Genomic DNA, 24,281 nt, shown 5'->3' on the forward strand with positions numbered 1-24,281 from the left:
GCTTTGCGATGCACCTTGAGATTAAAGTGCATCGCCCCTGCAGTGCATTGATCTTGTCTGGCCCAGAAAGGGGTTGTCATAGATCTGCTTTTGAAATCAGGACTCCCTCATGGGTTTTTCCAAGGCATCATCTCCATGTCATTGGGTTGGCAGGATATGAAGCTGAGGGTCTTTTTGAAGTTTTCCTTCACACCAAGGGGTGTATACTTGTCGTGTGGGAATCATGGTAAGTTGCACCCTCTTCTTCCTGTGTGTTTAATGCAGGATAACCTGCTGCAATATTTAAATATTTCAGACCTTTTTAAAAAGTGAATTGTTTGATTTGTTATGTTGGAGGATTAAAATAAAGAACGGAATCCAAATGTTCAGAACTTGTTTCTTACAGAGTACTGAAATCTTTGGGCTGAACTTCATGAATTAATTAAACAGTCCTATAAACATCTATTCCTTTGCAGCTACAGACAATAGTCTAATTTTAGGAAACATGATCATGTGCTTTGTCAAATATCACTCATGCTGGGATTATTTAAGTTTTGCATAATTGTAAAGCAAATATCGCTTTAAGGTCTGCTTGTATATCTCACATTTTATTGTTTTTTTAAGTACAAAAAAGTTAGTTTCCTGCATCAAATGATTTGTTATTGGAAAAGTAACATTTTTTTTACTCAAAACTCTTCTTCCTGCAAAACTGTGGTAGATGGAAAATATTTTCCAGCTTTCAGAGTTTATTTGATTTTGAACAGTTTTGGTTATGTAAGTTTTAATAAGTAGCTTTGGTGTACCCCTAAAGGCACACCCCACACACTTATGTTGTGTGACCTAGGGTCACAAGTAATGGCTGCAAGCTAATTGATTGAGAAAGGCTTGTCTGACTGGGCCCCTTTGAGTCCTCCCTTTACATTCCTAAATTTCTGTAAAGGAGGCACTGGCAGCTTTGCCTGGTGAGAGGAGGGGTTGGGGGAAAGGGAGGAAGTTTCTCAGTTTCTGATTATGCGCAGAGTTTCCTTGTACTGAGCTTATGTTCTCCACCCACTACTTAGTAAGAACTCCTTAACAACTTAAAGCTTTATCCCTGTGAGTACCAGAAAAGTGATCTGAGTATTTATTGAGCAGGGAGGACAAACTGCTTGTTCCAGGCAGGGAGAAGGCTTATGGAAATGATATTAGACCTTCAGCAAAGTGCACAGCTGCATCATACAGAAGCTGAGACTCAAACTGACAGGCAAATAAGCCAGATCACGGAAGGGGCCTCTGTGTGGCAGCTCTGAGCTACCAAGTGTTGGACAACTAGGCAAAAAGTGCAATGGAACAGGGCAGAAAATAACACACTAACTTCAGGCAACTGTTCCTTTTTCATGGTGAGTCCAGATTTGAAATGTTGTTTGAAATGTAGCTATTTTTGTTGTTTCTAAAAACCCTTCCGTTTTACCACAGCAATCCTTTTGCAAATCTCATTGTGTTATTTGTCCGGATGTGCACTTCAGTTCTGTACGATACAGAAATGTACAGGGATAGTCCTTTCCTTGCTGCTTGCTCTCTCTTTTTCTTTTGCTTGCTTCACGAGACAGGTCCCATTTCTAAAAGCATGCTGCATGGCTTCCAATTTGGAAATAAATAGTTTTGCAGCTAGCACTTGGTATGCAGCTGCTTATAGGTGAGTAAGTAAACATAATTTCTATGCACAGTTTTCTGCAGTTTGAGCTTTGTGGCACCTCTCCATTGCTCCTTATTTCTCTGCCTTATCTTGAGAATGTATGGCACGGTCACTATGAAAAGAGCTTTGTGTTTGAATTCCTGGTGAGTCGAAGGGTCAGGGCCTATGAGTTATCTGCCTGCCAGCAAGACTCATTGCTGTGTCCCTTTATTTTTCAAGTTGAAATAGAAAAAACATGTGTCCTTATCCCTTTTTTATAAACGTATTTTGAATTCAGGTTTTACATGCTGTTTGTGTGTGCTTTGTTCTTTTGACAAACTCGGGTTTTGGGGGGAAACCACTTTTATTCTATCCACATTTATTTTATTTACTCAAGCTTTCCTGCAGCTTTTTTGCATTCCTTTGTTGTGATGCGCATAATTTTTTCTTAAAACAACATTCAGTGATTTTTATTTCTCTAAGAGAAAAAGGATTTATACTTGGATACATATTTACAAAAATACCAGGGAGCTATTTAAATTTTAGGTAAATTGCAAAATTATACAAATGATAAGGCTTTTGTAACTTTTGTTTCAGTTAAGGAGAGAAACACAATACTTCTGGCTAGGTTCTTGAACAGATTGTGTTAGATACACTAGACATCTAGTGTAATGGTAATAAATATGATCCGAGTTAGTTTGAAAAAGCTGCTTTATTAATAAGCACAGCAACAGAATTAAACACTGCATGTTGATGGTAACATTAGAAATATGTTTGAAAAAACTGCTGAGCAGATGAATTTTAGAGCAATAAATCATCAAGGCATGTCAAAGTTACTCTGTATATGATGTTTAAGATGTCTGTGATTTAGAGAAGAAATGAGTCTGGTTTTCCTCCAGTAGAAGTATGATTCTGTACAAAATGATCTTCCCTGTATCTTTCTTTAAATAGTTTTATTTTCAAATAATAAATAACCAAAGTTAGAAGGTGCAAGAAAAAATCTCAGAATTATATAGTGGTTATTTTGAGCTGACGGGAACGTGTTCATTTGATAGAGTAATTCTAATATGTAAAGTAAGAAGTTGGTCAGTTGAACTCTATACAGAGACTACTTGTTTCTTGACCTGTCTTTCTAAGTTTGAATGCTCATGTGAAAGTTACTAACAATTAGCAGGATGCTTGTTTTAAAAAATAATATGATGCTTCAGATCTGGGTTCATGTGATGTTGCAGTCCCTTTCAAGTGCAGAAGTTCATGCTGTTCACCTGATGTGTCCATTCTTATTTCCCAGTTTGAATTCTTGAGTTTGCCTGTAAGTTTTGAAAATGATTTTTAAAAGAAAAGCGGGGGTGAAAGACTGTTTCAAAGAAATGCTAACAAATACAGATTTGAAGATGATCCAAATAGACTTCATACTTCTTGTTTTCTTATTGTGATATGAATTCATATCTATTTTGACTTGGGCTAAACCTTAGACTTTCTACAGGAAAATTCTTGTCTGTGCTTTTAAGAGTTTCAAGATTTACTTTGAGGGAAAGAAGTGTGTCCACTTATGTAATATAAATGTATGATTTTCTTCCTAGCTATGCTGTGATGGAGGAATACCTGCTGAAGTGCCCTTTAGACCCTGAAAAACTGAAAGTAAAAGAAACTTTGAGGAGGTGGTGTCCTCCCAGCTTTGGTGGCTTGCACTGCTGGGGAGTCAGCCACCTCCCAGTGGTCGCAAGGCACCTGGGGAGCAGAGGATGGTGGGCGCTCACCTGTGGCCACCTCCTCCATGGGCACACAAGCAGAAGACCAGCTCTTTCGATGCTGTAGGGTTTCTATTGGCAAAATAAGGCACCAGTGGTGTTGTGACACCAGATTAGAGGATTATGAAACATTTTTTCATGCTCTGATAACCAGCCTGATGAAGGGGAAAAGGCTTAGTGAGGAGGAGAATTTTCTGGGGATTTTATGCCTATATCTGTCATTAAAAGGAGAATACCTTCTCCCAGTAGCTGTGTTCTGTGACTCATGGAAACCCCTACAATAATGATGCGAATGATGATTGAATGTGGTGTTCTTACTGACCATCTGAAGACTGACACAATATAATGTGACTGGCAGGAAGTTTAAATATCAGTAGTATATCTCCAAATACTACTATTTTCTCCGAGAGAAAGTCAAAGACTCATGAGCTCAGACTAGAATAATTATACTGGCTTTTTACATTCTCTCTGACACCAGTTATTGAAAAAAAATAGTTTGTAAAGGTTAGAACACAATTGCTTTATAGCTTTCATTTCTTTGAAAGATTTGTATTTACCTTCTTTAATGTTTAGTCAAGGAGGAACTAGATTTGTTTTACAAATTACAAGAAAAGTGATTTTGGAGGTTCACTTTTATGTTTGTTCTGTTGTTCCGTATGGAAGAAGGAAAAATTTTATTTACTAGACATGTTCTTTTTATCGACGTCTGTACATTACAGAAACAGGTCTCCATGGTACCTATGGATATCTTTACTTTCACATGAAAAAGGATGGAAATTCAAGACTAAAACTTGATTTTTCTGTCAGAGGAACTAGTTTGTGCTGTCACGACAAGGTGATATCTATACTGAAAGATGAAGGAAAATTGACAGGAAGAGGTGAATTATAGCACTCATGGTGTCAGTGAATCACAGTGTTGGTAAGACAAATTAAAAAGAAAAAGCCCACCTATGTTATATCCTAGCAATTTTGAAAGAGTTTATTTTTAAAAGAATTTTTAAAAAAGGAAGACAATGAAAAATTTCTTTCATCTTAGCTACAACTTTAAAGTTCTTTTTCAGCTATAATTACTTGGGCCTTAACTTCTTTGATCTCCGAGTTTTATGGATCCAGGAACCATAGAATTATTAAAAAAAAAAAAAATTTAAAAAGTGACAATTGCCAACATTGGAGTTTTGGACTTCAGTAAATAGTTGAGGGAGCAAGAAACAGAAGATGTACACATACTTGTCCATGAAAAACAGAGAAACAGAGCAGAGACCTGATCTTTGGAATACCACAGTGGACTTTCAATTGACTTTTTTTACTTTCCTGCAGCATATTCAAACCATCAGCAGAAGACTGTTCCGAAAGGTGATGATGAAGGTGACAGAAAAACACATCAAAGGAGAAACATTTGGCTCATGAAGTGATTTAAGTGATTATAATATGCGGGTAAAAACAAATGGACACAGAGAACAAGCAGAAGTAATCGGATATGAGATAGGAGCAGTGATTAGAGAGGCAGGACCTTAAAGAGCAAAACAGAGGAGATCTAAAAGTAGAAGCAGCACGTCATGAGAAAGGAAACCCACCCTATCTAAAATGGCCTGTCAGTCACTGATATGATCCTGTGCCTTGGGATTTGTCAACTGATGTGCAGTCATCTGGCTTCAGTAAAGCAAGAGGCAAAATACTGAGGAAAAAATGTAGGACAGACAAAGGCAAAATTGATGTCTCCTGGTTTGTTCAGAAGCATTTCCACTGCTGACATTCACTTTCATACCTGAAATAATAAACTCACCCAAGAAAAACGCTGTTCCTTCCAAAATTATGGTCACAGCTCTCAGAGAGGGAGGATGTGGGAGGGAGCCTCTCTTTTCCACCTAACATGCTCTTACATTTACTTTGCTCTGTCTGGCAGCAAAGGTAGAGGTGAGGACAGATGGTTACATCTGTTGTGATAGGTTTTTTGAGCAAGGTTAAGTTTCTTTTTTTTCAGCTCCAACAGTATTCCAGTAACTTTTAAAAAATTCTTGTAGAACTCTTTGGAAGGTCTTTTGGCAATTCTGATTCTTGAGTCTGGGAAAGATGCAAGACATATGCAGCATGAAACATGAGACAATAGAAAACAGGAAACCGGTAGAGTGAAGGACAAGATAAATGGCAATGGATTTTCTTCTACCTCTCCTATGAGCAGACCATCTATGTCTATATTTTTTCATCACCCAGGACTTTATCCAGGACTCCATCAAAGAGCCTGCTGACTTTGATAGCAATTGGGTGAGGCCTTATATTCAGATCATTCATCCATCAGTTCAAAACAGTATTCACAGTGATTTGCAGTATATGTATGTGGCAGTCATAATGGTTTAAGATTCCTCAGTGTTCCACTGGAAATGACACCCATACTACATGACCAAGGTAGTACACTGTAGTGCTGCCTCCAGTTACTGACATACCTACCTCTCATTTAGCAAAATGTTCAGTGATTCGAACAACTAGATGAATTTTCCAATTCCAGTGTTATCTTTAAAGCTCAAAGATGATATTTTAGTGTTAATTATGTAATCCCAGTTTATTTAGCAATATGATAGAACTAGGTAAGAAATACAGCTTCAAGTACTGCGAAAAGCACCTTCATCTCCCTCTTTTAAGTTATTTTGACTGAAAGTATTCCATTTATATCACCAGCTTTCCACATCTCCTCTTAACCTGAAAAATGTCCTATGGACCGTAAATGTCCCATGGAAGATGTACAGGCCCTTTATTCAGTCCTGTTTTGAACAGTGCACACTTAAGGGTGTTAAATGTTAAAGAAAAATATAAATTAAAGAGAAGGTCCTACCCTGAAGTACATGTTCTATTGCTGTTGGTAATTTTCATTATTTCTGAAAAGCAGCACCAGCTAAAGACATCCTTCCAAGAATAGTCCTTTGTGGCAGATCTGGTCAAAGGTACCCCAGTGCTCTTTCTCTGCCTCTTCTCCCACTTCTCTGCTGCCCCTGTAATGATATACATCCTTAGAAGGCTACTCGGAGAAGTGGATTGGAATTGACCCTCACTAAAAATAATGCTGAAAAAGAAGATGGTTTTAAACTGGTTGATCTGATTCACCATATACCCCACTGACATTTTTACTAGATCCAGGACTGTGCAAGCAGAAGAGTAAAGCTGCAGGGAGGGAGACACATTAATTTCCTTCACTGCTAACCAAAAATATCTACGTTATTACAGGCAGGCTAGTGGAAATGCTTTCAAATAGCTATGTTTCCTAAGGTAACTTGACTTTGCTGTGCCTACAGTGTGAGGATCAGTGTCCTCTTAAAATATCAGCTCGGGTTTTGGTGCATATTTGATAAGACACTCATGATTAGGACCTGGTTGTCACTGAGCATCTGTTATTTCAGCCTGCGTATAATAAATTCCTGAAATAAAAATATGTGCCCCTACTAGGGGAGAGTAAGTTATAAAGAATAAATGAGGAAAATGCAGGAGAAAGTGATCAACAAGGAGCTTTATTCATAAAATACACAAAATGTGACACAGCAGAGTGACAGAATCTGTCTGTGTTGAAAATACTGTTGTATTTATCCTGGGGAAATCAGACTGCACTCTGTATTGGCCCCATAAAAGCTCTGGCTGGAAATTCACAAGGAAAGTTTGTCCAGAAGTACCCAGTGTAGGCCCAGCTATCCTTCCACTGAAATCAATGAGAATTACATCAGTATAAAGCAAAAACTGTAAAAATTGATTGTGCTAAAGAAAAAGTAGAACTCTTCAAATTCTTTCCTTTGTAATTTTTTCCTCTTCATTTACAATCTACTGCCAGCCTCTGGAAAAAAAAAATAAAATAAAAAAAAAATGTGCAGAATCTGGTAACTTAATCATGGTTTAAGTTATATTAAACTACTTTCTATCACTTTGTCATTTTTAAATTGTATTTTTTGGCCTGAAATTTTCCATTGTGTAGTCCCTAACCACAAGTGATTCTTCATTTTTTCTCTTTTCTGTTTTTGGATTTTTTTTTGGGGGGGGGGGGTTGTTGTTAAAACAAATGTGTTAAAATTATTTTAAGCAGCAGAAGTGGGAATAAATTACTCTTCTGTTTAAAGGAAAGTAAACAAAATAAACTCAATAAAAGTCTTTGAACATCAGTTTCTGAAACAATGTGATCAGCAGGTGGATTGTGGACTATTTTTAAAGGGCTGAGGTAAAAGAACATCTAAATTTGTATATGCCAGAGATGTTAAATTATAGCTATTTATTACATGTCTTTTGGCAGTAAGTATTAGGGTACACACTGATATTTTTTTATCTGCTATGAGAATCGTATGATAAATTCCATATGTATAGAACTGAGTATCCTGTCCTTAGAGAGCATGATGCTGAAAGAGCTTGGTGTGAGCATGTATCCAAGGTTAACTTAGCTGGGAGAAGTAAAAGCACTGGAAGCAAGATTGCCATCTTGGGGCATCTCACATGGAGAAGGAATGAACCTTCTCTCCATCTTCCAGGTTTTTCAAGTATTATTAATACTCAGTGTTGATGTAGATTATTCATTTTAATGCTGCTGTTGGTTCTGTTTCCCAGAATTGTTTTGCTTTCATTACTGAACCAGAAGTTAAGAATTGCAATCAATTTTTATGGGAGTTTTTTTAACAAAAAGAAGGAATGCCACTGTGAGGCATTCTGAGTGAATAGGGCTCGTTCCAGTTTCATACTGATGTTGCTACATATATTCATATGGCTAATAATACAAGGAGATGCTTTTTTTTTTTTTTTTTTTTAATTAAGCTTTCCTAGACTATAATTTGAGCAGAAGTAGGCTGCATTAATTCAAAATCTACAGATGTGTTGGGTTTTTTCCCGTCTTTATCTCATGCCCTATATACATCTTTGCAGTAATTCAGCAACTTCTGCATCTCTCTTGACATTACCACCAGGCAATTGACAGCAGTGCTGTCACTAGTTGGTAGACACAACTCGGCTAATTGGCTGTCTGGCTGCTCTCTGGCAGGACAGGCAGTGGCCACCTCCCTCATCTTACCTCAAAGCTAGTGCTATTTTAAGTTTCTTTCTTTTATTCAGTGACTTCTATTCAAAAACCTGTTATTTATTAAATAGCATCATGCCATATACTACTAGGTTATTTTTGGCGTATTGGCAGGTCATGGCAAATATAGCTTTTGAATTGTTTTTTAAGTAGAAATATAGCAAATTTCACAGAATACCACAGAAGCAGTCTTTAATCATTCTAGTTAATATTTAAGTATCAGGGAACAGTGTAATTTTGACACACAGAATCTTGACTTTATTCCATCTATTCCATCTTTTATATTATTAAGACTTCAGTCATATTACATATATTTTTAATTGTGAGCTTAATTTCATGTACTGAATCTACAACACTTTTGTCTAAAATTTGGCCAAAACTGCCAGTCTGTAGGGAAATACATGTTTTTAGGGAAAAGGGGATTTAACTACACTTACCTTATGTTATATTTAGTAATTATCTATTAAACCAAATGATACTATTACCGTAAACATAATTTCTTTGTGCCTCTGTCTTCTCAGTGACAATTTGAAAATAGTAAAATGTTTCATACATGGCCTGATATTGTGACTACAAAGAACTCTTCAGTCATTGCAGATTGACTCCAAAAGAGAAAATCTGACAGAAGGTTTTCTGTCCTGGTCAAAACTGAAAGGTCAAAACTTTAGATGGAAATTGGACTCTTTTACTTGAATTGAGTAATATATAATATCTATGTATAGTTGCCCATCAGCCTGATTTTCAGGTGGGGAGATTTGTTATTAAGACAGTCCAGTTATGAACGGTTGGAAAGAAGTTCTAACTTCAGACATTGGCTTGGTTGAACACCTTGATTTCAGTTTAAATATTTGAAAAGGTAACCATTTTATGGGGTTTTAGAAACAGAAATCTAGTAAACCGTGCCATTGACACTGTGTCCATCTCTGCCATTCTGGGTTTACTCTGAGTTTACTACAGCATTAAGAAGTTCTGAAAGTTCTACATTTAGGAATCTCAAGGTGTCATCTAACTTCTTTGTACCTTTCGGCAAATAACTTTAAACATGTAATTTCTTACTGGTAAAATATTTCTAGTATTTCTATTTTATAAATTAACGTGTTCCTTTTTAGCTCCAAGTACATTAATTTGATAATATCTATATAGGGTTTTGTTTTTAATTTTGCAGGTCTAATTTTCTGTGTTCTGTGTGTAATTATTTGCATCTGGTCGGATGTGTTTATAGGTGTTCATTGGTATGTCTAAAGTCACGAAGTGTATTTTAAAGTGCTAAGTATGGCGCACATCACACTTAAAGTAAGATGCTCGTTTCCTGCCATATTGAAAGTAGGGTCACTCATCACAGTTCCTGAAAGTGGATTTAAGAGCCTAATCTTAGAATCTATTAAAAAACCCCAAACAACTCAAACCATGGCATGGCATTTCACAGAGCTAGTAAACTGTCACATTATCAACACTGTTATTCTTAAATATTTGTTATTACTGTCACTTTCTAAGAAAGTGAGACTTCTACTGAGGTTTGCCTGTTCCTCTTTTTTTCTTTCCCTCCTCCATGGGTTTTGAACCCTTTTGTCTCTCTCAGTTAAATCTGAAAGGTGAAGTTCTCAATGAATATCATGTTTTAAGAAAATCTGTGACTGTATGGAGGCAGGAAACGCAGATCAGTGCCAATTTTGAGGAAAAGGCAGGCAGAACATAGCTGTTATACATTCTGTTTGGCAGTGGCTCAGTGGCCAAACAAAGTGTGTGCAGTCCCAGGCTAGTCACAGCACAGTTTCTCCTGCCAGGTGATAGTGTAATAAGCAATGCAGAGAGATCTGGCCATTTGCAGTGAGAAAAAAGTATGTGGAGTTATAGACCAAAGAGCATAAATCTGTAGGAAAGCAGGTTTCATTCAATCTGGTGATTATAGGACACCTTGGGTTTGCTATTGCAAAAGAATAAAGGACCAAATGCCAGAAGATCTTAAAAGGATGTAAATTGCTTGCTATAGGCAAACAAGAACATCTTGTTTGCTGTTTTTTTTCTATTTACTGAGCATTTTCTCCTGTATGGAAAAAAATCACATACTATTTCAGTCATCACAAGCTGCACTAACACATGATATTTGTACTAATCTTTCATATGAGATCCCCAACTGCAGTTAAGTTCTGTACAATAATAAGATAGGGATGCTGAGATACTGAATAGGCTAATAAAAGTTAAGTTAGAGGAAACCTACTTTTTCCAACTGGGAATTTAGCCAGAACTTGGTTCTTTTCTTGGCTCTGTTAAAGTCAGCATAGACATGTTTAGATGAGGATAAAAGCTTGATTTTAAAGCAGTTCAGTATTTTCTGTTTGTTTACATTTAAAATGCTTATGTATCCCATCTTACCTTGGACAATTTACCTACTTCTGTAGACTTGAGATTATCTTCCTAAAGATGAGAATGGTAATACTGAAAATGCTAATGCTTACCTATTCCTTTTATTTAAATAATATTTATAAAGAGCATTTTAATTCTTGGACAAACAGGCTGCGTCAATGGAAATTAATCACCTCTGTCTTTTATGATTCCATTGATTACATGGATACAGTTTTCTAAAATGTTGGAGCTAGTGTCTAAGATAATTTTCCTTCTCCTAAAGTAATTCAAGATAAAGGAAAGCACCAACTGATTTTTGTTAGTATGCTTTTGTTTTATAAGCTGAATGAGTGCCAGATGATGATCGTCAGCAATCACTGCTTTATTTATTAGAGGAAAGTAGAATCCTGTGACATTTGAGTATCAGTTGTCTTTTATGGACTATTTTATAAGGACACTACTTCTAAATATTCTCCTGGGTATTTTTCAGGATAGGAATGTTACCACTAGCAACAGGAAATTGTAATGATTCAGGTCACTGCAGACAGAAGTCCATTCAGGAACAAGTTTTGGATGGAATTTGTAGCTGAATTAAAAAAGTTATTAGAAATCAGGATGTACTCTGCACAATACTGAATAACAGAGGGAACACTATATATATGCTTTTTAAAGGGAAAAAAAAAAGTTGAAATGTTAAAATTCTGCATTTCAGCAATATTGCAGGTTTGTGTGTGTTTAATATAGTAAGTAGTTTATCCTGGACCCCTTTTCACCCCAGTAGTCCTCCTCTGATTCATTTTAAATGATCTTGCATGCAGTTACTATCCTGAAGGTTGTCTAAAGACTTAGTGTTTAAGGAACCGTACTTCTAAGTTGGTGTGAGTTCTTTGTGATGGGCATAATAGACATGAAAGTTCATGGTTCTGTGTGATAAACAGAGATTAAAGCAAACAAAAACAATTCAGCTGATCACGCTAAAGATATTTTGAATTAGTGATAAACTGACAGAACAGTAATGTGAGAACCAAATGTAAAGTTCTGTTTAGAAGATGGAAAATTTGATTTAATTCTTTTGAAGTAAGATTTAATTAGATGTTTAGTTAGATTGCACAAGATGGAAGCATGTGCAAATAAGGATAGATTTTCCGAACAGTACAGTGTGATGGTAGTCACTAAGGCAAGTAGTCAGATTTTAAAAAGCACGTGGTCCTCTTTAGTATACAGATAAATAATATATATGTTTTACAGTAGCTCTTACATGTCTTCATGGGAAGTGTTGAGGGCACAGTGCTTCCAAAAATGTCTTTTGTGGAGGTGTCTGAGATTGCTGTTTGGCAATTCATCTGCAAACTCTTATGCATCTGAACCAAACTGCCAGCAAGAAAGTTCTCTGGCATTTAGGCACCATGGCCATTCTCTGATACCTGCTGTGCATACAAGTTCAGTGCTCAGGATACCAGTCTTCACTGTTCTTCAGGGCATTTACAGTTTGAGGGACTTCCTTAGAGCAATCTTCCATTCTTACAGCTAGTAAAGCAGAGCATAAAGGCTACTGTGAAAGTGGCACATGAAGGTCTTTTTGTTGCTTCTTTTTGTGTATTTCTGAACACCTTTTTTGGTGGGTAAACCATGGGAATTCTCTGAAGGAAAAGATTCTTCAATACATGCAATATCAAATTATTGCTTCCAAGCAAGTGGGTTTTTTCCCCTTCAGGGCTCTCCCATTTCATGTCCATTCAGTAACCAGGGACTAGACCAGTAGTGTGCTTTTCCTTTAGCAGCATGTTGTGATGTTAGAATTTCCTGCAAATCATGTGTTTCATATGGTTTTTATATTTTAATCACATTTTTTTAAAGTGCTTCCAGATGTAAGCATATATTTGGTTACAGTTTACTGCACATGCTTATGCTCTGATAAACTGGGAAGGTCTGTATCCTTTAGCCTTTAAATCAATATGTGGCTTTCTATTGACTTTCAAAAGCTCTGGTTTGGGCTGTTGGACTCGTTGGCACAGTCAATTGATTCAGGTTGCCAGTTTTCTCAGAGATGTTCAGTAACATTTAGCACAATAGTTACAATTACAGTAGCTTAGTAATGTGAAGAGGCCTACTGCAAGAAGTGCTTTTCCTTTTCCTTCCTCCTCCATGAATCAGACATCTATTCATGCTTCAGTTGGCTCTTGCCAAAGATGGGTGAAGCACGCAGTCAAACAGAGAGGCTGGGTATCTGCTTAGGACTCCCATATATCTGTGCAGGAAATGCTAATGCATGCACAGCAAGACTAACGTGTTCTGGACTTCGGAAATCCTCGTGAAAATGCACTGTATTTGTTAGTATAGAAGGTAAAATGACTTTACTGATTTTAATTTTTTTCCCCTTCTCTGTGAAATTCATGTCTGTTCATGGCATCCCTTCACCAGAGGCTCTTGCTGTTTTCCCACCAGACAGTCCTTCTGGGCACAGGGAGTGCCCCTAAGGGAAACAGGCCACAGGAAAAGGATGAGATGAGTGTCCTACGTAATGCAATAAGTGACTGGGAGTGCATGAGGAGTAAGTGAAGCACATGTTGGCTTTGTGGAAGGCTCAGTCCTACTTGTGCTTCACCCATTTTTCCTTTCCAAGCAGGAGTCATAAGCAAAATTAAACATCAGCAGGCCCCTTGTTGCTAAATCAGGAGATCAAGCAGGCATGTACGGAAAGCTAAAAAACATAAAGCAGCTCTATGTAGTGCCCTTTAAGTATGGGTGGTAGGAGGTAGATGAAGCTGCTTATTTCATTGCACAGAACCCCTCCTGAAATTCTCCTGGCTTGGAGCAGGGGTGGTCCCTTGAGAATCCACTGTCCTAAAAAAGAGGAAAGCCATGGTATAGGTGCCTAATGGCCGTGGAAGAGGTTTCCTGGAAGAACTGGGGCTTTGGGACAGGTTGAAGTTCTCAGCTCATAGGTAGAAGAATCAAGAACTTTGAAGCTTGTCACAAAGATAAAATTGGAGTATTTTGTAAATGCTCAATGAGTGAAAGCTGAGAAAAAGAAACTTTACTTGATATATTCATAGTCAACAATAAAATGGGAAAATTAAGAAGAGATTGATGCTGAAGTCTTTTCAGGTCATGCCGTGCAGGGGCATGTGGTGGTAGCTTGAGAAGAATCTTCAAAAAAAAAGATTGTGTGAAAGAGACACAGAAATGTTCATAATTTATCTGAATTTCTTCAAATGTAGTAAGGTGAACTTAGTCTTGGCTTAGAAGCTGCATGCTGCTGAAGTTTTACAAAAAGCAGATTTTATTTGGTTGACTTGGGACGTCCCAAATGTTGATAAACTGGAAAGGACTGTGCTAGTACTTCTGTCGTATGGTGACAGAGAAAAACATGTACAACAGAAGCATACTGTGCAATGAATCAAGTAACACAGTTTCTATTCAGATCATAACCCTGCGGGTAGATTATATATAGAGTCATTTTAGCCCTCTTAGAAGTGTGTTGCTAGAATTGCTCTATAAAGAGGAGAAATAACAGAAGCCTGGTAATTAAACATGCTGAATTAAAAAAATTTGGAGGGAAAATATTTATTGCGATAAGACTGAAACACTTAAAATCTTTTCAGTTAGCATCTCACATTAGCCTGTGTGCACCAGTGGCATTTAAATTAAAACCAGTATGTTTCCATAAGTAGAAAAGTTGGTTTTGATGAAGGGAGAATTTTTGATGAAAACAGCTTCCATTTGAAATCCCTGATTGCATCTATAAAGCAAGTCCTTTGAACAGTATCCTGCTGGCATACTGTTGATGACAATAAAGCTAAATATAAGTACAGAGATCTGCAAATGTGTGCATGCATTTATATATTTACATATATAACTGAAAATTGGAACTAATTGGGAAACATGGCTTATCTAATTCAAATACAGATGCGATCTTATGATCCCTTTCCCCAGATCTGGTCAAACAGATATATTTACAGTTCTTTGACAGTGTAGAGAATAAACAGTGCCCACTGTACCACATCAATTATGATCAGATTATAAATGCAACCCTGCCACAGTACTTAATGAAGACCTACACACAATTGCTGAGAATGGACATCTTGGATGATATGTAGTGCTAGCATAGGTTCGAAACCATGGGGTAGAAATCTAAAATGTTCACAGTTTTTTGCTGTTTCCTCTAAGAAGTATGTCTTGGAGTAATTGCTTCACGATATCTGCCTTTAAAAAACTGCTGCTACTTTATGTTTATTCCCTACTTTTTATTATACAATTATTCATATAACTAAGTTTAGGATGGTTTTGCTACTGCTGTATCTTGGTTTTCAAATTCTATGCAAGGAAGTAAGTTTGATTTGCTTACATGTGTATTTAAAATGAAAGCTGAGGTAATCTTCCATCAAATTACTTGTATACAAGGAAGGAACCATTGCTGTATGACACTTCATATTTTTTGAAGGTGAATTGTGGTAAAATAACAAAGACAAACATAAACTGCAAGTCTGAATCCATCACTGATGTTGCCTACTTTTTTAGAATGCATTCAGAGAAACCTGTAAGGCCTCTCTTTTAATGCTTTCAGTCAGTTATAGTTGATGGCAAGATCCATTAGAGGCTTTATTTTGGGATTTTTTTTCTCATCATTCTGTTTTCATTATCTTGTACTTATGAACATATCTTACTGTGTATTCATGAGGATTAGGAATTTTAGTCCAGTGTATGATGTCTTTGATAGAATCCATAGAGCATCCACTATTCTATAAAGGGGCTATATCTATACTGAGGTATTTACTATTGCTCATCTTGTATATTTTTAAGCATGTTAATATTATCTATGATTCTGAACTTGGAAGAAAAATGTAACTTGGGACCAAGAAGTTTTGCTTACCTTCTATTTTCTTTACCTTTTAATCCAAATAGTAATAAATTCTAAATCCTAAATACTTTTGTTTATTAAGCAGTATAATTTTTTTCTAAGTGATTTACTCATTGTAGCAAATGGCTAAGTGCTCTCCTGCATCGACACTACTGCAAGTATACAGCATGTGGGGAAAAAGTCCTGAAAGACCAGTGCTAGGAATCACTGGATCATTTAATGCAGATCTCTCTAATGCAGGGAACTTATAAGGGTAACATTGGTCACTTGGAGTGCGCATTGAGGTTTTAAAGTCCTAAGGTCATGAGATTAGGTAAAAATCATTACGTTCAGTAAAAAAAGGAGAAAGATACATAGTCCAAATTGTTAGAGAAAGAACTATAAAACGTGACTTTAGCATGAATTCAAGTCATCAGTAGAAGGTAAAGTTTAAAAGTCTATCATGCATTTTAATTTAATTTTAATTTTTAATATCACAATCCTTTTAAGTCTTACTCTCAGTTTGTACATGCCTGAGTTTTAGTTTCTGTCGAGGCATACAATATGTATGTGTGTATATATAGAGAAAAGCAAGAGATCACCTCAAAATGTCATCTGATTTGTCTGGTCCTTGCTACCTGAAGGTAGCTGAACACATGATAAATGGAGCAGAAATCAGAGAGCAGAAAATGGTAACTGGAAATTTAATCAATAAATAGATAGACCACGGTGTAAATATCTGTTGACGTTTGTAGTATCTGTGATAACAGAGAAAGGGTTCAGTGCTTCTTCTGCTTTGTAATGCTTTAACAACGGTTGTAGCCATAAACCTGCCTAAAAACACCAATTAAACAGGGTTTATGACTGCTTTGTGTTACTGAAGTAGTGCAACAGATCAACATGTATCAACAAAATTAGCCTATGGTTTTGCCTTTTTTTTAAAAAAAACAAACAAACATGAATAACATAAAGTAATCTGAGCCCTTGTGTCTAAAAGTGACATCCCACATGTTCCCTGAGTATCTGCATCATATATCTGATCTGAACTTGTCTGCTGGAGCTTGTTTGTAGTGTTACCTGTAAGAGCCTCCTGTCAAAACTCTTTGTGACAAAGATCAAGTCAGACATAATTTTCATAGGATAAATAGAGCCGCATTAAAGAGTTTCTTCTCCTTATTTACAAGGCTCTTTAGTGAGTTTCTTGAATTGTATACACCAGACATCAATACAGCCTTCCAACACTAGATGCTTGAGTGCCAAGTATACAGTTAATCCAAGTTCTCCAGTCCTGTTCAGGCTTCTTCCACAGAGGCCTCTGGGGATACATTTTTCCCTTCAGCCCTGACAGCACATCAGGAGCTCATGTTCAACGGAGTCATGTCCACTCTTAGTGCCAAGTCTTTTTAAGAATTGTTGCCCCCAGCATAAACTCTCTCGCTCTGCCAAGAGGATCCTACTCTCTTGTTTAATTTATAGATATATAAATTGTTTCTGAGAGTGAAGTGACTTGCCCAGAGGCTCACAGTGGCAGAGGCTGGGAGGAACAATCAAACTCCTAAATATCATACTATGTCCTTGCCAATGGACTATTAATTTACTTGTTTCTTCCCCTATACTTTGTTCTGTATGACTGAATATTTTCCTGGTTTCCCTGCATGGCTGAGGCCGTACATGCTCCTTCTGTTAGATTTGGTCTAGTTGCATCTGATGAACAGAGTATACTTTAGGAGTTACAAGGTGATAATTTCCAATTATGTTTGCTATTACTACTATAAAATATTATATGTATGGCTAATTGTTTCCTGTGGTTGTGTGACAAATAAAATATTAATCTCAATTAAGTTATGAAATGCCCCACATCTCATTTAACTCAGGTTTAAATTTCTTTCATTCCTGCTGGTCCCTGTTCAGGGTGGTACTCTTCCCCTGCTTCCTCTGGAAGGCTGATATCATGCTAGTTTGTATTTTTATTCATTAGCAGCCCAACCCTTTTTCCAGGGGTAACCTCTGGTTATGCCCATTTCAAATGCTTCTGCTTTTTAAAAATGAATCAAGAAATGAATTATTTCAAGAAAAAGGAGCTTGAACCTGAAATCTACTTCATGGGCTGAATACAGAGGAGGAAGAGGGAGCCCCAGTCTTCTTGCAATGGATTAACATTAACAGCATGGCACCCTTGCACCAAGGGCAGAAGCTATCATTTCCCTTCTCAGATGGTAGAAGACTATTCCCTGGTGCTAGGTAGAAGAGTAAGACTACCTTTTTAGGAATACTCTATCTTTAAATGCTTCTATTTTAATGGATCAAGTGCTTTATCGGAAAAAAAACCTCAAACAAACAAAACCCTTGCTTCCTTAGGTTATCAAACTGTATGTGAAAATAAAAATGAATCTCATGAAAAGCTGAACCAATTTGAAGTTAGTAATTCTTAAAGTTTCTTGAAAGTTGTTCATCTTCCTTGCAATGAAGGAGGCCTCTTCTTTTGTTTCTGTTATCACTTTCCCTTGAAATCCTTTGCTGAAGCTGTAAGTTATACAGATCATTTGTAGGTCTTCAGTCAAGCACAGCCATGCTGGGTCCTACCAAAGGCCCAGATAGTACAGCAAGCTGCCTCCTTTGTGATAGGGACCACTGTGGTTGATATGATTTGGGTGGAGATGGCAGTGGCTCCCTGTGTCTGGTCACCTGGCATCTGTGATGAACTTTAACATCTCCTGCAGAAGGGGCCCACGTTGCTGCTTGTAGTTACACACTGTGGCAGCAGGAGGGTTGAAACGTCACCAGGGCTACTAGCTTTCACCAGGAAGAATATCAGCACAGACAGGGAGAGCTCTTGAGAGGAAGAGACATTACAGACAAGTCTTCAGGGGGTGAGACTCCTGAGCCCATCACACAGTTCACTGAAGCACTGTGGCATGGATGCCCATCACCCAGAGTTGAGCTCATTCATTATGTGTCCTTCAGGTGGTGACTGACAGGGCCAGTGGAGAGATGACAGTGCTCTCCTAGGACTAAGGCACATGCCATGCTGGGTCTGGGGCCAGGCCCAGCACAAGCTGCTGCACCCCTGTGCCACATCCCCTCCATGGGTGCCAGGCCTAGGGGGATGAGAAGGTGCTTCTCAGCCTTTGTGATCAGCATCAGGCCTGCAGCACTGTGGACGAGACCATAAGCAGCTTCAGACGTCTCAGTGGTGGCCATAGGTGGTCACAGCACGTGCCAGCTCTGCTTGGCCACATCATGGAGAGCAAGAAGGGAAAGGGTCTCCCTCTCCCCCTGCAATGCAGGGGGTCAAGCCCCCCATGTCCTTCCCCCTGCTCTGACCTGGACCACTCTCAGAGGGGTACACAGTGATCAGCACAAGATATTTTAGGAAGAGCAAGACTAGCCGACAGACTCTTTCTCTTGTAAAATCTCTGTTTGTGGGCTGGCTGGTGTGAAATGCTTTCTTGTGGCAGTTCTTGAGTTAAAAAGCAGATGGTATCTATGTGCTACGATGTAAGTACATCAGAAGCACTTGGAGGATTAAAATGACAACTCATTGGAGCAAAGCAGGACAGGGAGATGAACAACCAAAAGAGACTTTAGTCAAAACAAAGTCATTGGCTTCTTGGAGGCACGTAGAAATGTATTTTACACTACTCAAAGTACTAAGTTTTCAAAGTTGTAAATGTGCTCTCCAGTTTATATTTTAAGCTAAATAAAAGACAACCTTCAATTATTTTTATACTTTAGCTTTTTGTTTTCTTTTTTACCCACCAGGTAATAAGTCCTTATGAAATTAGGAAAGCAATCCTTGTCTGGCTTGGTTAAATAGAAAGATTGGCTTGTCCTTAAGTGATTGATTACTTTTAAATTACTGTGAAAGCTCCTTTTAAATAGGTCAATGTAAGTGACAAAGTAAGCAAAGATACTCTTTTTCCACTCTTTGTTAGGGGTAGCTTTAAAATTTTCAGCATATACTCATGGTGTGGAACTTAACATAACACACCTCTAACAGGCTTCTTAACTGATACACAGTTACTGTGAATGGAGTAGAGGTGATATATATAATGAAGTTTAAAAAACTTTCCAGTTTTTCTTTTAGATACATTTTTGGGTGGTTGTAACCTCTCTGAATCTCAGAAGGTGAAGAAAACTGCTTTAGAAAGTGATTTGTTTTCTTTTAAACATTTATTTATTTATTTATTTATTTTATACTTGCTTTTTTTAAAATTCTGCAGCTAAAATATCTGGGAAGAGATGAACCAATTTTCACAGGGAATTCTGTAACAGTTCACAAAGAGGCTGAGTTTGATTTTAGTTCATTATAAACTGTTAAGCATGGACAGTACAGTTTAATAATAAGCATTCAGACTGCTAAGCTAAAAAGTCTGCTGAGCATGCTCATAGACTAAGTTAGCTGCATGTTGGAAAGTCAGAATTTGTCATATCACCAGGAATTAGATAACTGGAAGGAGGCATCTGCAGATAATGTAAAGCATACCAGGGCTCAGGTAAGGATTTTGCTTTTTAAAACTCAGCATTGGTCTCCTTACAGTTTATCATAGACGTAGGTAGTTATGTTACGCTGCCTATCGGCAATGTCGTAGCTCTGCAGGACAAGCTATGTAGTGACTTGATTTATGAAGCCAGTATTTAATAGAAGAGTCAAGTATATCTCTTCATACAACCTAAAGTTTCTTCACTATTTGACTATGTACTGTTCACATTTTGCAACTGAGATTTGCTGCTGTGGAATAATTTACACTGCTTAATCTGTATAGTAATCTGTTCTTACATCTAAGGACAGCACAAAATTATTGTTTTAAAACTAAGGAAAAGTGCTTTATTGAATGAGTGTTCTGAGGTCTGTTTTCTGAGCCTGTCATAACACCAATGAAGTAGGGGAGCTAGGCCCACCCTTATTGCTCATCACATGAAAGCAAATTTTACTTTGCTGGTGTACCATAAAAGTTTTATATCTTTGGAGAATAAGTGTCTGACAAGTCTAATGTAATAGAAAATATACATATACTGCCAATAATCAGAAATGTGAGGGGAGATAAAGCCACTGAGACTGAGATAAAAATCAATACAGTTGGTTAACCTCACGGTAGGATCAGAAACCTTGTTTCTTTGCTGTGTATTTCTTCTAACTAAATCCTAACACAGCTTCCTCCCTAGTCTCCCACCAAGTTTCTCTGTTGTTCCTGTCCATCCTGTCTTGTGGCATTTCTTCAGAACTGCCTCTTTGGTCATTGGTGCTTCTTCTCCAGAGCAACATCTGCTGAGCCCCAAGTCACCCAGTATCTTTCCAGAAGAGAGGTACCACAACAGAGGGAATTTGTACAGTTTGCATCTTCACTTGTTGCTGCAGAGGAGAGCTTTAATCTGTGCTGTGTAAGCACTTACAAAGAACATGGACTGGGACAACTCAGCCCAAAAGTCTGAAGGGAGTTTATCAGGACAAAAAAAAAAAAAAAAAAAAGATAAAAGCAGCTGCAGCTCATGCGGGCCTCCCAAAGGCAGCTGAGGCTTGACGTCTTTGGACTTGGAGCTTGCCAAAGAGCAATTGGATGCAGAATGAGGATTTAGGAGAATGAATAAATATTTGGGGAGTTCAGGAGTGGAATGAAACTACTTTACTGTGTAACTTGTTTAAAGGACACAGTTTGGCAGCCAGAAATGTTTGCAGGTTAGTCAGAATCCCAGTGGGGAATCTAGGGTACCTGTCAATGCATTTAGAGGTTCTCTAACTGTCTGAAATCCTACATTTGTTACAGATGATTGGGATTCAGATATCTTTACAAATTACTTATATAAAGTTCAAGCTGTAATGCTTGCGAGCAGAAAAGAAACACTTTAAAAAATATGTTTGTAAAAAGCAAGGAAACCACTGAATATATTTCTAATAATCTCATATCTGTACAATTTGACTTACACAGATGATGGTCCCAGGTGTTCTGTTCATATTCATGTGGCTGGTGTTGCAGTGGGCTATGCCAGAAACATGATGACTGCCCACACCAAGAAGTACCACTGGATCCTGCTGATGGTTCAAGTCAAATCACCCTTGAGTAAACAGTAGTAAAGGTCCATTTGTTTGAACCTCTTAACTGTGCTTTGTATGTCTGAAACCAAACTAAAGATTTGGCACTACAGTTTCCTTACATCGCTATGAGAACAGCTGCACTATGCTGAAAGCTTATCAAGATCTAAAACTTTAAATGTAGCTCTTCAGAGTTAATCATACTTAGAATTTAATGCATCAGTTTGCTTGCTTACATTAGCAAATATTAGAGTGCAATAGAAGCAAACTGCAAAGCAAAACATTTGGTGCTGAGGACCTGATGTCCACACCTGGGGACGCTTTTGGGGGTTTTACTTCAGAATAGGTCCAGTCTGGTTTTGTGGACTGAGTATTCATTTATGATCAGAGACCATATTGTTCATAAACAAGGAGGCCTACTCTTTTTTTACTCTTATTTTTATTTAACATGTGGGTTTATTCTCCGTCAGGAGATGCATATGATGTTCTGATATAGGTTTGGGTTATCTGCCTGACATATAGTAAGTAGCACAATGAAATGCAAATTAAACTTATGTTGATTCAAGAGGGTTTTAAAATGAGATCCTATTTTACAAATACCACACATTTTGATGAGGTTTCGCTACATATTTTACTGAAATTAATGTTTTAGGGCCATGGAGATTGCAAGCTGAAACAGGTTGCAGGCCATCTGCTCAATATGTTTTCTGTGATGGCAGCCAGTTCCAGGTGCTTTGGAGTTTAGAAGTCCCTGTATTAGATGGCTGTGGAATAAAATAGCCCCAGGGCAATGTCTTTGAGGTCCGTATCATGTTCTCTGTTTGTTATATTACCTTAAGCAAAATATTTTGAAAACATTTTAGATTGAAAACAAATACGGTTTACTTCATACATATCAAGACATTGGCAATACAAAGGACCTCTCTATGTCTGAGCTTTAGGTACAGACAACTTACAAGCTTCACTACAGTATCTTCAAATGGCTTATTGCATGCTCTGCAGAGATGATCTGCAAGTTATAGGTTTACTGAAACTGATTCATAATTTCTGTAGATCAGTTGAATCAATTTGGAAGCCACCTTGTCTCATTAAAATACTTGTATTTTGTTAAAGATGAAACAAGTTTCTATTCATCTATATTTTTTCATTTTTCAGGTAGATGTGTCCCTTAGCAAGTTATTTGAGCTGTTGGGTCCAAACCAGCTATGGAAACATAGTATCAATCCTCTACCTCCCAAAAGGATTTGTAGATATTAGGAAGATAAAGATTTGTGCTCTATGCCTAGCTAGAATTTTTGTAACTTTTTGCAGTCCTTCTGCATCAGTAGCTATCTTGAACCTTTTGGATTATGCTTTCTGAAGTTGCAGCTAGGACTTTTGAAAAACATATTTAAATACTTGAGGAAGAAAATCTCCCGTGAGATGGGCTTGTAAACAACTGCAGTGTTATTTTTTTTTTCTAATTTTTTAATTATATATATTATTTCGCAATCCACTGAGACTTTCTGTATTTAAACATTATTTGTATACCTTCCTTTGCCACTGGCAACATTTTTTCCTCTTATTCACTTCAGCATCCATTTATGAACAAGCATATTTCATTAGATTTCTCTTTGTCATTTGTATATTTTTTAAAAACTGGAAATGCAGTAACTTGTCACTCATACCCTTGTAGAAGACCTGGTTTTGCTCCATCTGGTCCTGATAGGGAAGGGGAGGCTGGCTGGCTGCAGGGATTGCTTATGTAACCCAAGCTGGCACTCAAAAAAAATGATGCCCAAGATAGTAGTGAAACTTTCCAGTTGGAGCACAGGGGTGTAATTTTTCCTTTCTCCTCCGTCCCCTGCCTTGTGAAAGTATTGGAGAGCATTCACAGCTGGCTTAGCTGTTGACAGGGAAGAGCTGTGGAAAACTAAAGCAGCTGGTTTTTTGGAAGCCATTTTTTTTTTGTGAAAATAGGGCTGAATGCAAAGAGTTTATATGGTGTTGTGAGGATGGTATATAAACCAGAATGAAGCTGAAAGCTGTGTGTATGGCAGAACTGCCTGCATCTCTGCGTATCTTCTCCTTCCTATTCTCCAGTCTCGACATGAGAACAACCTGGCAAAACCCAGTTCTACCCAAACCTGACACTTTTGTATTCTCTTTGAGTCTAGTTGGTGTTTGTGCCCTCAGTGAAATACTCTGCAGGTCATCTAGCTGGGCCATTTGTTTCCTTGATCTGTATTCCTTCCCACTCTTCTCCCAGTAAGTACCCTCAGACTCTCCTCAAACTCTTAAACTTTTGCTTGCTCAGAAAAGCACTCCAGTGGTTCTTATTTCAATAATATTAGCAAAGCTGTCTTTGAAGAAAGGCAAAGTCTTTAATAAGGAGCAATGTCAGGAATCTTTCTAGTTCCAGTACTGAAAGCAATATGAAAATGAAATTACTTTTCACTTTACTTTGGGACAAGATGGAAGAATAAGTTTTTGCATTGGCAATACTTAAGTAAAATGTGCAGGAGGTAATAACATTTAATTCAGTTGAATAACTACATCAAAAAGCTCCACCATTTTGTTAAGTGACTCATCCAACTAACACTTTGAAAGTCAAGACAGTGGATGTTTATTCATGTGTCTCTTACTAAGCATGTATATTTTGAATTCTC

The 24,281-nt window shown here is 37.5% G+C and overlaps 1 long non-coding RNA gene across 1 annotated transcript in view; it reads left to right on the plus strand.

Annotated features, from left to right (window-relative positions):
* Positions 1 to 1,143: 1,143 nt before the first annotated feature.
* LOC141971426 (uncharacterized) overlaps positions 1,144 to 24,281 on the plus strand; it is a 243,196-nt gene continuing 220,058 nt past the window's right edge. Inside the window, exon 1 of the long non-coding RNA XR_012635278.1 lies at positions 1,144 to 1,358. This is a non-coding gene — a long non-coding RNA (uncharacterized LOC141971426). The remainder of the gene's footprint in view (positions 1,359 to 24,281) is intronic.

The sequence above is a fragment of the Athene noctua genome, chromosome 1 (genome assembly GCF_965140245.1).
Source record: "Athene noctua chromosome 1, bAthNoc1.hap1.1, whole genome shotgun sequence".
Lineage (NCBI taxonomy): Eukaryota > Metazoa > Chordata > Aves > Strigiformes > Strigidae > Athene > Athene noctua.